We start from the raw sequence: 12871 nt of genomic DNA on the forward strand, positions 1-12871 counted from the left end.
AGCTGTTTAATTTGTAGTGATACCTACCACTCAGATACTCAGGAAGCAGTTTTATTGCTTCTTGTTCATGTGATTCGCTTTTCTGGCTAAATTTCCATCACACCTCCTGTTCCTCTGGAGAACCGGAGGGGATGCTTGCTGCCTTCTTTTCCTTTCTGTATTCTCTCCTCCCTCCCCGGTTTCAGTTACCCACGTGTATTTTGACAACTGCCAGCTCTGGCCCAAGCTCTAGATCTCATTTTGATGCTTCTCCCTCAGCCTCCTTAGGCTCATCCCTGCCCCAGCCCTGGGCCTGCCCTCTTCCCGTGTGTCCTGTTGCAAGTGGCAGCACCACCTTGGCCCTGAGCCTGGAGCCCACCTCTCTCCCTCCTCCTCCACTCGGCATGTGGACATCCCCCAGGACCTAGATTCCACTTTCTTGGTTCATCTCAAATCCTTCCCTGTTTCCATTCCTGTGTCTTCTCTTCATTCTGGGCCATTGCACAAGCCTCCTGATGGGCCACTCTCTCTCTGTCCTCCACACTGTCACCATCACAACACAGAGATGTGCTCCTCAAGTTGCCATGGTTTGAGAACACTAGGTATCCCTCATTGCCAGAGGAGGAAGTCTGCATTTCTTACTGCAGCCTTTGGTATTCTCCATGGTCAGGCTTCCAGCTCGTCTTCTCTAGCATCCTCTATGTTCTAGACACACTTGACTGCTTACCTTTCCTTAGACGAGCCAGACACATTACAGCCTCTGTGCGTTTGGTCTTGCTGTCTGTTGGTCTCGGTCTGCCTGGTTTCCCTAGGGAATGACAGTCATGCTTCAAGACCCTTCTCTGTGAAGCTGTGCACCCCACTACAACTGTACCACTGCACTACCACACTGCCCCACACTCTCCTCCTGTTAGTACAAGTTAACTTCCTGAGGACTGACACTGAATCTCATCTTTGTATCTCCAGGGCCTGGTCCATAGTGGGCCTGACATCATGACATGGAGAGAGTTAGAAGGGTGGACGGAGGGATGGCTGAATAGATAGGAAGGAAACAAGAGAGGATGGGGAAATGGGGGAAAGATGGCAGAAAAAAGTGAATGGATTCCATTTGGGAATCCTAAAGTATTCCCATGGCAGGCACTTCTGGCCGGTTTCTCCAGTGCCACGTTTGAACTGCACTTTTTTGTTTTCTTCTCCAAATCTGATAAGGAGCATGGCCCACAGTAGGCTTTCAGCGAGCATTCACAGATTGATATGTTTGTGGAAAATGTGCCTTAAAATTCTTGGGCTGCGTAAAAACAGGCAACTGGTTGATACCCTGCTTATGAATTAAAGATTTTGTTATCTTTTTTTTAAAAAAAATAGTGCATTTGCGGGGCTGTCTGTGGTGGAAATAGTCTGCCTGCATCCTACATTAGTAGCCCCTATTTTTTTTTAAACATCCACTTAGGAAGAAACTAAAGGAAGGTCATTTGGTAACCAGCTGGGAACTCCAGCTCACATGTGGGCCTGCTTTTTGCCTTAATGCTTAGTTCCTGCAAAATTGAACTGGGCAGGTTCCTTTGGAAAACAAGGCAATGAACATAAAAAGAGAAAAAGCAGGAAGACTTCCACTTCCTCCTGAATTTGAAAGGCAGCGCAACTGAATTCTGTGTTTCTTTTTATTACCATATTGATGTTTACACTTTGTAACTATGGTAACAGAGCAGTCCTATGGTGAGTGATGAGGGACAAAAGGCTCCCCATGGTAGGACAGTGGCAAAACAAAGGGACACCAAGGATGGTAGAGGTCTGGGCCAGCTACCTTTACTGATTTTTCTGAAGTTTCTAATTCAGCTCCTAAAGCAAAGCTAGCCAGGAAATTCTGGATGAGGTTCCCAGGCAAAGATTGTAACGAGCATAAAAAATCAACCAGCATTAATCTCTCCCTATAACGATCTATGCATGGTAATCTAACATTGCATTTTATTTTTCTTCTGTCCTTGGCTGAAGGCAGCCCGCTGGGCTCCCACTTGCTCAGGCTTTCTGATAAATGTCAGGCCATCTTTTGGGGCTGGCACGTAGTTAGACAGCTAAGAAGTCACATATTTCCTCCAAGGCATCCTCTTTCTCAAGGATATGGCTCCATGTTGAGGATAAAGCTGGGTGCACATTCTGCATCGGGTACAGAGCAAACGCTATTAACTTGGAGGAAGGCTGACATTTCTGCAGGCTGCCGCAGTGTTGGTATTTTATTTGCTTCCCCTGGGGCCTGACTGTATCCTGCCTCTTCCCCGTGATGTGCTCAGGTGAAGCTTGAATGCCATGTACAGGTTTTCTAACAGGTCGTGGAAGAAAGAGATTTCATTTAGAGTTCTAGGATAGAGGGAGAGAGGATGCCTGCCACCTTCAATTGATTAGGACAGTACTTTTGCAGGCAGGACCCACACTGGGGCTTTTTCATCAGTTGTGGGAAATGGTTGTGCAAGTCTTTTGGAAAAAAATACAATAAATCTACGACTCTCATAGAGCCATTTATATATTATATTTTGCTTTCAACATGGAGAGAGAAAAATCATGTTTTAAAGCTTATTAAAATGTTACCCATATAGATAGTTTTAAAAGATAATTTATATTAGCACTGGTGCATAACCTTTTAAATTAATAATTCAGAACTGTGACTAGCGCGTTTAGCGATCTCTAGTATATTATCTGACTGTTCCACTGAGAAATTAGCACTTATGGACTAAAGTATAAAATTGAAAAATCTAACCCATTTAGGAGTGTGTTCTCAGTTACAAGAGCCTTCCTAAATGAAAGACTATTAGTGTGAGAATTCTGATTTCTAGAATCAAATTTGTTCTAGGTCATCATGGAGTTTTATAAAGAAAGACCTGTGCTGCCTAACACCACATTGAAATCTTAAAAGTATGCAGACTATTGATTTTTAGCAAGAGTTTTACTGCCCCAGACACTGAAGAATGATTCTCATGACTAAAATTTATAGGTTGTTAAGGGGAAGAATGCGGCAAAAAGACTAGTTGAAAGATTCACAAAATTAGCTCATTTGGTTTGTTAGAGTTCACTTAGCACTCTTCCCTGAAATATAGATATATCTGAGTCTGAAAAGGGTTTCTTGGTTACATGGTAGATTTATAGAGGTCAGAAATATACTGGAATCATATTTTAGCCTTCAAGGACAAAATCACTTTTTGGATGTTTGCAAAGAAAAAGCGATTTTTTTTAAAAAGCCTGTTTTGTCAAAAAGATCAGGGCTGGCAGGTCTAGGTCTAGTAGACACTGGCTGACTTTATTTCACATGGAAAAAAAAAACTTTTCATCCCAAACTAAACAGACACATTACAGAATGCTTTCTCTAGTTCACATTTGTTTTTAATGCAGTTAAAGGCAAAATCAGATTCTGTGTCTCAGTGTAGAATAGGAGAACCTTTCTGAATCCCTTAGGGGTGGTACTCTATCATGTGCCCCTTGAGGGCATGTGGATATTGAAAAGGCAGTTCTGTGAAAGCCATAGGTGTATATGGGTTAAAATACAGAATGTCCTTAGACCAGTGGCAGTGGTACAGGAGAGACCACTGCACTAGGGAGATTACAAGATGGCATTTTATCTCAGCTCCATCACTGAGTAGATGTGACACTGGACACTCTGCGCATCAGTCTCTTCATCTTTAAAATGGGAGCCCTAACACCCCTCATCCCTTCATCAAGCACATCTTCAGAACTGTATTCTAGCCCTTCCTATGCAGGGACCGCAGACCGCATGGGCTCAGGAACCAGGAAACAACCAGCCCTATAGCACCTAGGGACTTAGGTGTGCTCTGTACCCAGGGCTGCTGAGGAGATCGAGGCATCCGTGTGGAGGTGCTTTTAAAAGTGCATTGCTCTTTTTCCTGGTGCCTCGGCTGCCTTAGAAAGAAGCTGAACGTCTCTTTCCCAGCACTGGCTGCCAGAAACTCATTGAAATGGACAATGAATGCAAACCTCGCACCCTGTATGAGAAGAGTATGGTCACAAAAGTTGCTGCTGATGCTCTGGGTGAGGAGTGGAAGGGTCATGTGGTCCACATCAGTGGTGAGAATGACAAACAAAGTTTCCCCATGAAGCAGGGTGTCTTAAACCCCTGGCTGTGTACACCTTCTACGGAGTAAGGGACATTCCTGTTACAGATTAAGAACTAAGTTGCCAGGACTGGAGAAAGGAAGTGCAAATCTGTTCGGAGTTGCATTGTGGATGCCAATTTGAGTGTTCTCAATGAGGCCATTGTAAAAAAAAAAAAACGGGAGAACGATATTCCTGGACTCACTCATGCTACTGTGCCTCATTGTCTAGGACCCAAGCTAGCAGAATTCACACAATCTCTCTAAAGATGATGTCCTCCAGTATGTTGTGAGAAAGCCCCTAAACAAGGTAAGAAGCCCAGGACCAAAGCACCTAAGATTGAGCGTCTTGTTACTCCACGTGCCCTGCAACACACACGTCAGCATATTGCTCTGAAGAAACAACATACTAAGAAAAATAAGGAAAAGGCTGCAAGATATGCTAAACTTTTGGCCAGGAGAATGAAGGAGGCCAAAGAAAAACACCAGAAACAGATTGCCAAGAGATGGAGGCTGTCCTCTCTGAGAGCTTCTACATCTAAGTCTGAATCCAGTCAAAAATGAGAGTTTTTTGAGTAACAAATACGATCAGACATCCAAAAAAAAGTGTATTGATGAAAGAAGTTGAGCACATAGCAATTTCCAATTTTAAAAATAGGTATTTGTATTCAATAATATATTCTACAAATGTGTGAGTGAATGAATTTATATATCAAAATGAATATTGTCTCCTTCAAAGTAGACACCTGAAAGGTGCTGCTTACAGTCCACTAAGGATGTAGTCATACCACAACTCCAGGTGTTTGCAACAGCTAACCCAGGGGCTTATGGCTTCTGAGTGTGCCTTCACTTAAGCCTCTCTCCTTCCACCCGCCAGAAAGATCTTCCTCATGTGCAAATCTGAGCAAGTGGGTCTGCTCCAGCTGGCAAGTGGAGTGGGGTGTTGAAACCCTCAGGAGGCAACTGCCCAGACCTGTCAGAATAAGGTCCCTGATCTTTGGCCTGGTATAGGTGGCCCCTCTTTTTTCAGACTCATGCCAACTCTCTAGTCATCTCCCTATATGCACTCTCTCTCCAGACCAGCTGGAACTACTTGAGTTTCCCAAAGTGCCAGTCCCTGTGTGACCTCCTGCATTCACACCTGCTCTCTTCAATGCCTGGCATGCCCTCTCTGAACCTGTTCTTCCTCCAAGAAGGGACAAAAGTGCCACTTCCTTTTGGAAACCTTTGCATCCCCTTTTCCAGCTAAGTTGAGCCTCCTCCTGTTTCCCACTGACAAGCTTGCTCTGTTGTGCTGCATTTTCTGGTCCCCGTGTGTGCCTTTGTCACTGGATCCTGAACTGAGAGTAGGATTCCTGGGCCTTCATCTCTCCCCAGACTCCATCAGCAGAAAACTCCTCACAAGTTCTCAGTAAACATTTACATGGTGGGTGGGTGGCTGGCTGGCTGGCTGGCTGGAGACGTGTAAGCTCCTAGTCATACCTTGTAATTTCTAGTGTATCAACCATCAGGAGTGAATAGCCCTGCAAGAGGTCAGGGACTGCATATTCTGTTAAGATCTGTGAGTGATTCTGGATTCTTTCTGCTCTTCCTCCAGTGAAACTCCGAAGGCTTTGGAAAGATGACAGACTCTAGCTCGGGAACATTTAACCTGGTCTCATCTTCCAGGTGGTTCTCAGGGCTAAGGCAGTGTAGTGTATAAGTCTTGCAGTGTATTCCCAGATAAAGGAAGGACTTCAGACTGCAGTGGTGGGCATCTGGGCAGATAGTGGAGGAGGGAAGAGGAGAAACCACCAACCTGGGGCATGAAGTACCTGCATGTGAGCTCTTCTCAGTGCTGTTTCCTTGCCGCCCCTCCCTCTGACTCTTTCCCACTGACACCTACAGAGGAACCCTCACTGAGGACTCTTCCTCAGTCATAAGCAAGAGGGCGTCTGTAGGCAGAGGCCTTTGGGACCTCAGGCAGTGGCAGAGGGCATGAGAAACGGAGGAACTCCTTGGTCTGGGCTCCAGGGAAGTTCAAGGAAACCTCTGCCAAGATGTGCTTGTGACCCAGCATCTGCCAATAGTCCCTGTCATCCAGCTGCATGTGTGGCTGCTTCAGGAAGCCTAATAAATCTGGTGATTTAATTACACTAAATTACTTAATCAGAGAACTTTTTATGCTACAAATTATTACTTTAATAAACCAGAGAGAATAAAGAAAAATTTCTTGAATATCTTTGCCAAATCAGTCTGGGCATCCATTTTCAATTTAATAACTAATAGCGGAGGAGATTGAAATAGATGTTATTACAGATTTTTACAAGGCAAAATATATTTAAGCAGGATCAGAAGGTTAATTAAAATTATAGTTGGGTCTTGTCATTACCCAGCCACTCGTTTTCTTCTGCATAGTTGCGCTCTGAGTTTAGCATCTGTTTGATAAAAATGCTTAAAATGGAATCCTCGTTTAAAAGAGAATTAGACTCGGTATTATTTCTGAGCCTGATCTCATATACCTACGTCAGAAATAAACGCATAATTAACCCTTTTTCATGATAAATTAACATTCATTTTCTTAGGATTAGTAGGAAATAGCATAATACCGGGCAGGGTTTGCCTTCATTTGAACAGTCCTCTGGGACCTCTAACATTCTTAAAGGATTAGTGAAGCCTGTGATTCATTGTGTATGTGTCTATGTACATGAAAATAGGATGCAGTTCCTCACTGTCAGGGAGAGAGGTTTTCCTAATTGACAGTTTTTACAACTAAGCATGGAAGGATTAGCCTGCAAAGACTGTGAGGATGACTTTGGAGTCCTGGACAGGGTGTGTTAGGAAAAGAAATGTCCTGTGAATATTTAAAATGTACAATGAATTTTTCCAGGACTTTCAGACATCAGGTTACAGCTGTTGTTGAAATCAAGGTCCCTGGAGAACAGATAAGCTTTCAAGGAGAAGCTCTTTGTCTGGTGCCTTCTTGTCTAAACTCTTGGGGTTTTCTTGCTTATCTGAGCGGAGTTTTATCAACCGATAGGTTTAAATTTACATAAACAGTGTAGTTTGTTTCATTTGATTTGTTAAGATCAGATTGGAAAAAGCTGGGACCTATTGAATAGAATTCTGAGAGTTTTTAACTCCAAATTCCCAGAATCCCAGAGTTTTTAACTCCAAATTCCCAAGCCTCAGTGATGGATAAGTTGCTATCAAATATTTACTGAGTGCTCAGGAACCACTGGGTAGGGAGCCTGCATTTTAAATGTTTAAGCGAAGGGGTTGTGGGGAGGAGAGGGTGAGAGAGACCTCTGCTACTGCAGTCAATAACAAATAGAGTATAGGTTTCCCTTGATTTGGTGCAGAAGACAAGAGTTAGAAGGACAAATGGAGCCACCATCTGTTGAGAAGCTCCGATGTCCAGATCATATTCCCAGCATTTTATGTGAATTATTTTAACAGAGAACTTGAAGGTAAAGAAAGACACTTGTGAGTTGCATAACCCAGAGAAAGGATGAGATTGACCCCTTTCCTTCCTTTTCACTGCCGTACAACACACTTAGTAGATGCTAAAAAATAGTTAAGGATGCTGTCTTGCCAATGGGTTTCAGCCCTGGACAAGTTCACTATGGATTCAATGAGACTGAAAATGACAATGGAACGTTCTTTGGGTGAAAGGGTCCATACCCAACTCTGTTCCCATGGTGGCAGGCCAATAACTAGAATCTTATCCACTCAGAGCAAGTCTGCATGCAGCAAGCCGGTCTCTGCTTCTGGGCCTCTCTACCCCTGCAGCCATCTCAGTCTCTGTCCTCGGCGCTGCCACCACTCCAGTCTCTGCTCTCCTGCAGCCGTGCAGCCATGCTACTGTGTCACCCAGAGCACTGTGCAGAGCTCTTTATACAGTCAATAGCAACGTATTGCCCACATGTGTGTAGTGACCTAGCCGACCAGGGCCAGGTGAGACTCCTGGCCACAGGAACCTTCATTTTATCCACAGATTCTCCCTGTCCTCTTAGAGGAATCTATGTCAAGACAGGCTTGGTGTCACGTTGTGGAGAGCCCTGGTGACTTTCTCCCAGTCCTGACCTTAGAATGGGCTCACAGGGGTCCTTTGAATAGGAGTGATGAGGATCAGCTTTGTGGGAAGGAGCTTTTTATTTCACTTTTTGAAGGTTAGATCCCAGAGAATCTTTGGAGGGCAGAGTGAGTGAGCAATACTGGTCAAGCCAAGGAAGACTTTGATCTCAGGGCCTCTTGGGTGAGCATGTCAGTGGCCCCAGAGTTAGTCGTGTGCCCTGAAGTTGGAGGCAGGACTCTGGAGGGCAGCCAGCACAGGGAGTGGGTGGAGGTGACCATTGGAAAAAGGTACCATCAGGGAATGGGGACCACCTGCCGGCGCCTGCAGTGGTGCAGCTGCTGCTCATTTCCCAGGGGCAAGGTACACTTAACTGCCCCATCTGGAACCCAAATACCACTTAGGGTTTTGTTTTCAAAGGGAAGCTACTGAAGTGCTCCAAAGTACTGAGAGATTGTTTACACAGCAGACTCATTGTGGGTTTTATTTTTGAAAGGAAATCTGGTATGCATGCAATCTGCATGCTGGATGTGGATGGCTTCAAGAAACAGTTGGATCAAATAAAAATAATGATGAATAAAACAACGTTAGCAGCAGCCAGTACACATAAGAGATTTAGCGCCAGCCCACAGCCTCTGCCTGACGGACAGCTGATGGGAGGCTCTCTGGGGACGGAGGAGAATTCCTTGCCCAGCCCCCTGAGGCTTGCCCTGCCTCTCCACTGCTCATAGTTGACCCAAGGGTCTTGAGCATTTACGCTTCATTAAGGCCAGCGGCCACACCCTTCTTTCCGAGGCCTGATGATTGGGCAAGGCCAGGACCAAGGGCAACACAAGGGCGGGTAGTCATCTGGGGAGGAAATAGCTGATTGGGAAGGACACTGGGCCAGGGCCACCCAGTACGCAAGCTGGTTACACACGCTATGGAAACCCTCGTGTTGTAGCCTTATTAAAGACTGCAGAAACCCATTTTTCCCTGCCTTGTCCTCGGTCCTCTCTCGAGACCTCTGTCAATGGTAACATGGTGGGTGCGCTGGTACCTGGATCCTCCAGAGGGCAGGGTTTTTATCTGTAAAACTCACTGCCTTATCCTGATTCCTAGAACGGTTCCTTGTACTTAGTAGGCACTCAGTATATAATTGTTGACTGACAGTCACACTTGCCTGGCTGACCTAAAAAAAAAATCTGTTATGTTTTTGATGGGTTGAACTCTTTGTAAGAATTGACTTTCATGAATCAGGACTGAATTTTGCACCTGACTTGAAGGTCAATGCTGTGGAAATTTCATAGCAGTGTCTAAACTGGGGTTATGGACATGAAAGAGGCTTCCTCAGAGCGTGGTCTGGTCACTTGGAATGCTAGAAAAAGATGCAGATTCTTGGGATCCACCCTAGACTCACTGCTTCAGATTTTCTGAGGGCAGAGCTTGGGAATTTCCATTTAAAAAATGTAGGCTCTCTGGATTGCTGTGCATGGTAAAGATTGAGAGGTGGGTCTTCCAGTGGCACCAAATGGGAGTCTAACAGAGAAACTGGGAAGGAAAAAGGATGACTTTGGTTATAACTAATTTTGAAAATGAACTTAATCAGCTTTCAGTAGGTGTTAACGTATCAGGCATTGAGGCAAATACACAGGGATTTTCAAAAGGCTTGAGACAGTCTCCACCCACGAGTTTAGGATCTGGCCAGGTGGGGTGGGTGGGAATAGAGACAACCATGAAGGAGAGAGTAGGAAGGCTGTGCCAGTAAAGTGTTAACAGTTGTCCTGGGGAGGGAAACACAGAGGTGAGCAAGTGCAGGGCTTCCTGGAACTGGGCCTGTGATCATGGGCAGGAGTCCACAGCTGGTGATGGCAGGGAGGGCAAGCTCAAGTTTCAGGGACTTTTTCGGCAAAGTTCAGATATGGGAAAGGCTTGAAGAACAATTGGCTGATTAAGAAAACCTTGAGGGTCTGATGTCAGGAAGGGAAAGTCCATGGAGAAGTTGACAGTTTTCTGTTTAAAGGATAAGGAAAGAAATATGGTCTGAGAAGGCACTGTTAGATTTGAGGTTAAGGAGATCGTTGGGCTCTGTCAAGGGAGGAAATTCCACGGCAGGTTTTGGGGAAATCAAAGCTTAAGGAATGGAAGGCGCTAGCTCGAGAGGAAGGGAGATTGGAGCAGGTGAGCTCCTCTCCCTGACTCCAGGGCACCAGTGGGTAGTTAGCAGCAGGGTGGCAATTTGAGGAGCTGCAGGGAGGGAAGGTGTAGATCTTCCTCGCTTGTAGATCCACAGAACATGTGTAGATCTGGGAGCATTCGCCGAGTGAGTTTAAATAGCCACAGGTCCTGTTCCTGTCTCTCTCTTACTCTCCTGTGTGTGTGTGTGTAAGAGTGAGATACGTAGAGAGACCAAGACCGTGGCAGGAGCAGGAAACCACGCATGTGCACAGGTGAGTCTCAGAATTGTTCCCTGGGCCGGGAGAGTAACAATAAGCCAGCAGACTTACGCTGGTTAGAAGTGATTTCAGAAGCCAAGGAAGAGGCCATTCAGGACCACTGTTGGATGGCCGGCCTGAATTACCTTGTGAGAGCAGAAAACATGATTTCATTTGAGCTACAGCCTGGCGCTATGATTGAGTAAGTTTCTCTCTTGGTATATCCTCAGTATTAATAAGGAGAAAAATGGACGAACATTTCAGGGATATTTAAAGTAATGTCTTATTTTCCACAACAGGAGAAGAACAGTTGAGTGATAAAAACAGATACTGCAACACAGAGTCTTCATCTGTCTGTGACATGGAGCATTCCCGAGGGATTTTGGAAAACTAGAATGTGTTGAAGGCAGGCCAAGGTATGGAAGATAGAACCACTCTAAAATCTTAGACTTGTATTCAGAAACTCACCTCTGACTCAGATATTTCAGGACTACAAGCACTTAGGAGCTCAGTGTTTGCAGAGAATATGAGTCTGAAGGACAGTTATAAAATTCAGTGACATTAGGATGAACTGCCTGTTCCTTGCAAGGTGGAATGAGAAAGCTCAGTGTGGGAAAGTGCTGGCAACATGCTTGAAAAGAACAACTTTTCATAAGGACCTTAGAAAAAATGTGTGCAAATGTTTCCTGAGTGAGGATCAACATTCCCACAGTACTTCCTTTTAAATGATCTTTCCGACGGTGGTCATTGGGAAGAAAGTGAGGGTGGTTTCCGAGGGACGGTAGGGTCTGGTGAGGCTTAAACTCTGCTGAAGGCAACACTGGGTTGCTGCTGTTTGAAAGTGAAGGGAAGATCTTATTTTTCAAGTGCAAATCGTATTTGACTTTAATAGTATGAATTCTGTTAAGTAGTCCATAGAATAAATTTGCACACAGTTAAACATAACACGAGTACATTAAGTAGGATTTGGCATTAAAAGACCCAACACCAAATGGGAATCCGAAAATGAATGCCCACATTCTCCCCAGAAGACCATTCACCCTGAGGCCTTGGCATTAATTTAACTGAATGAGGAAGCCACTGGGGCAGCTGTCGGGAGCTTATTTGATTTGTGAATAAACAATGCCTCCATTTCACATGCTGTTCACTCTTACCCAAACCAAAGCAGGACCAAGAGCACAAAGGACACTAATTGGCTATACAAAAACTACTGAAAAACAAAACAATCTGGGACATTTTTGGGTCCACTTTGGATTTTTCTCTAAATGAAAATGCAGAACTTAAGAGGTACCTGGAAATTTTAAGCCCAGTGATTGGTCCTGAGGCCCAGCTGCGTCTTGCTGTTCGGTAATGAACACAGTGCATTCAGACACCCAGTGATGAGGAGTCGGGGTGTGACAGCCACCCGATAGGCTCTCACCTCTGGACTTGTCCGCCTGAATAGCCCTGTGGCATGCAGGACCGGTGTGACAAGGAGAAGGGCTGAGAAGCCTGGCCGTCCTTTGTTGATGGCCTCAGAGGAAGCAGGCCAGGTCCTCCGGACGTAGTGCCTCAGCAGGTCTCTGCAGGAGTAGGAAGGGTGTTAGCTGGAAAAAAGCTCCAAGGGCTTCAGTGGGAGTATTATGGGGGGGCTACAGCAAGCACTTGTTGAATAGTACAAGGGCTGTGGCACTCGACTCTAACATTTCCCTATTGCTGGAGACACATTGAACTTGGGGACACAGAGCTTCGAGGGTTACTTGAGTTAAAATCCCTGGGTGAAAAGAGCTACGCAGGAAAATCTGTGGCTGATGTTTGAGAAGACTATGGCTTATCTAGATCCTCTCCCTCCCTGACTCCCAAAGTCACCAATGCATTCCAGTCTGGAACAGGGAAGGTGGAGGAATTGGGACCCCCAGGTTGCAGCCGTGAACTTTGGGTTCTTTGGACCTGCTTCAGGCCATCTGATGCTGGGGGAGTGAGGCCTCGTATGAAAGTGAAGGCATGTTTCCAAGGAGCAAATTGTATTTATTCATGAATTTGCATGAATTTCAAGGTGCTGCTTGGAGTTAGCATGTAGCAACTGACAGCCCCAGTTGAAATGGGCCTGCGAGGCTCCACAGTGATGCTGGAAAACCGGGTCTGTGGGTAAATTGTTTTCCAGTGTCTTCAACGTGTTGAGAGCAAATAAGCTTGTTGGTGGTGTCAGGCTGCATTCTGAGTAACTGGCATGTGGGCACTCAGTGAACACGGGATCCAAACCAGGGCAGTTGGTATGGACAGAAATGAAGCAGAAAATGTTAGCATGAGTACCCGGGCATCTTTTTCCTCCCCAAAGCACGTGCGTT

General features: G+C 45.3%; 1 protein-coding gene and 1 pseudogene across 9 annotated transcripts in view; both read left to right on the forward strand.

Moving 5' to 3' along the window:
- The window catches only part of GFRA1 (GDNF family receptor alpha 1), a 209035-nt gene that overhangs the window by 93644 nt on the left and 102520 nt on the right, over positions 1 to 12871 (forward strand). The window lies entirely within an intron of this gene.
- LOC140850553 (small ribosomal subunit protein eS6-like) lies at positions 3851 to 4687 on the forward strand (annotated as a pseudogene).

Source organism: Manis javanica, chromosome 7 (assembly GCF_040802235.1).
Source record: "Manis javanica isolate MJ-LG chromosome 7, MJ_LKY, whole genome shotgun sequence".
Lineage (NCBI taxonomy): Eukaryota > Metazoa > Chordata > Mammalia > Pholidota > Manidae > Manis > Manis javanica.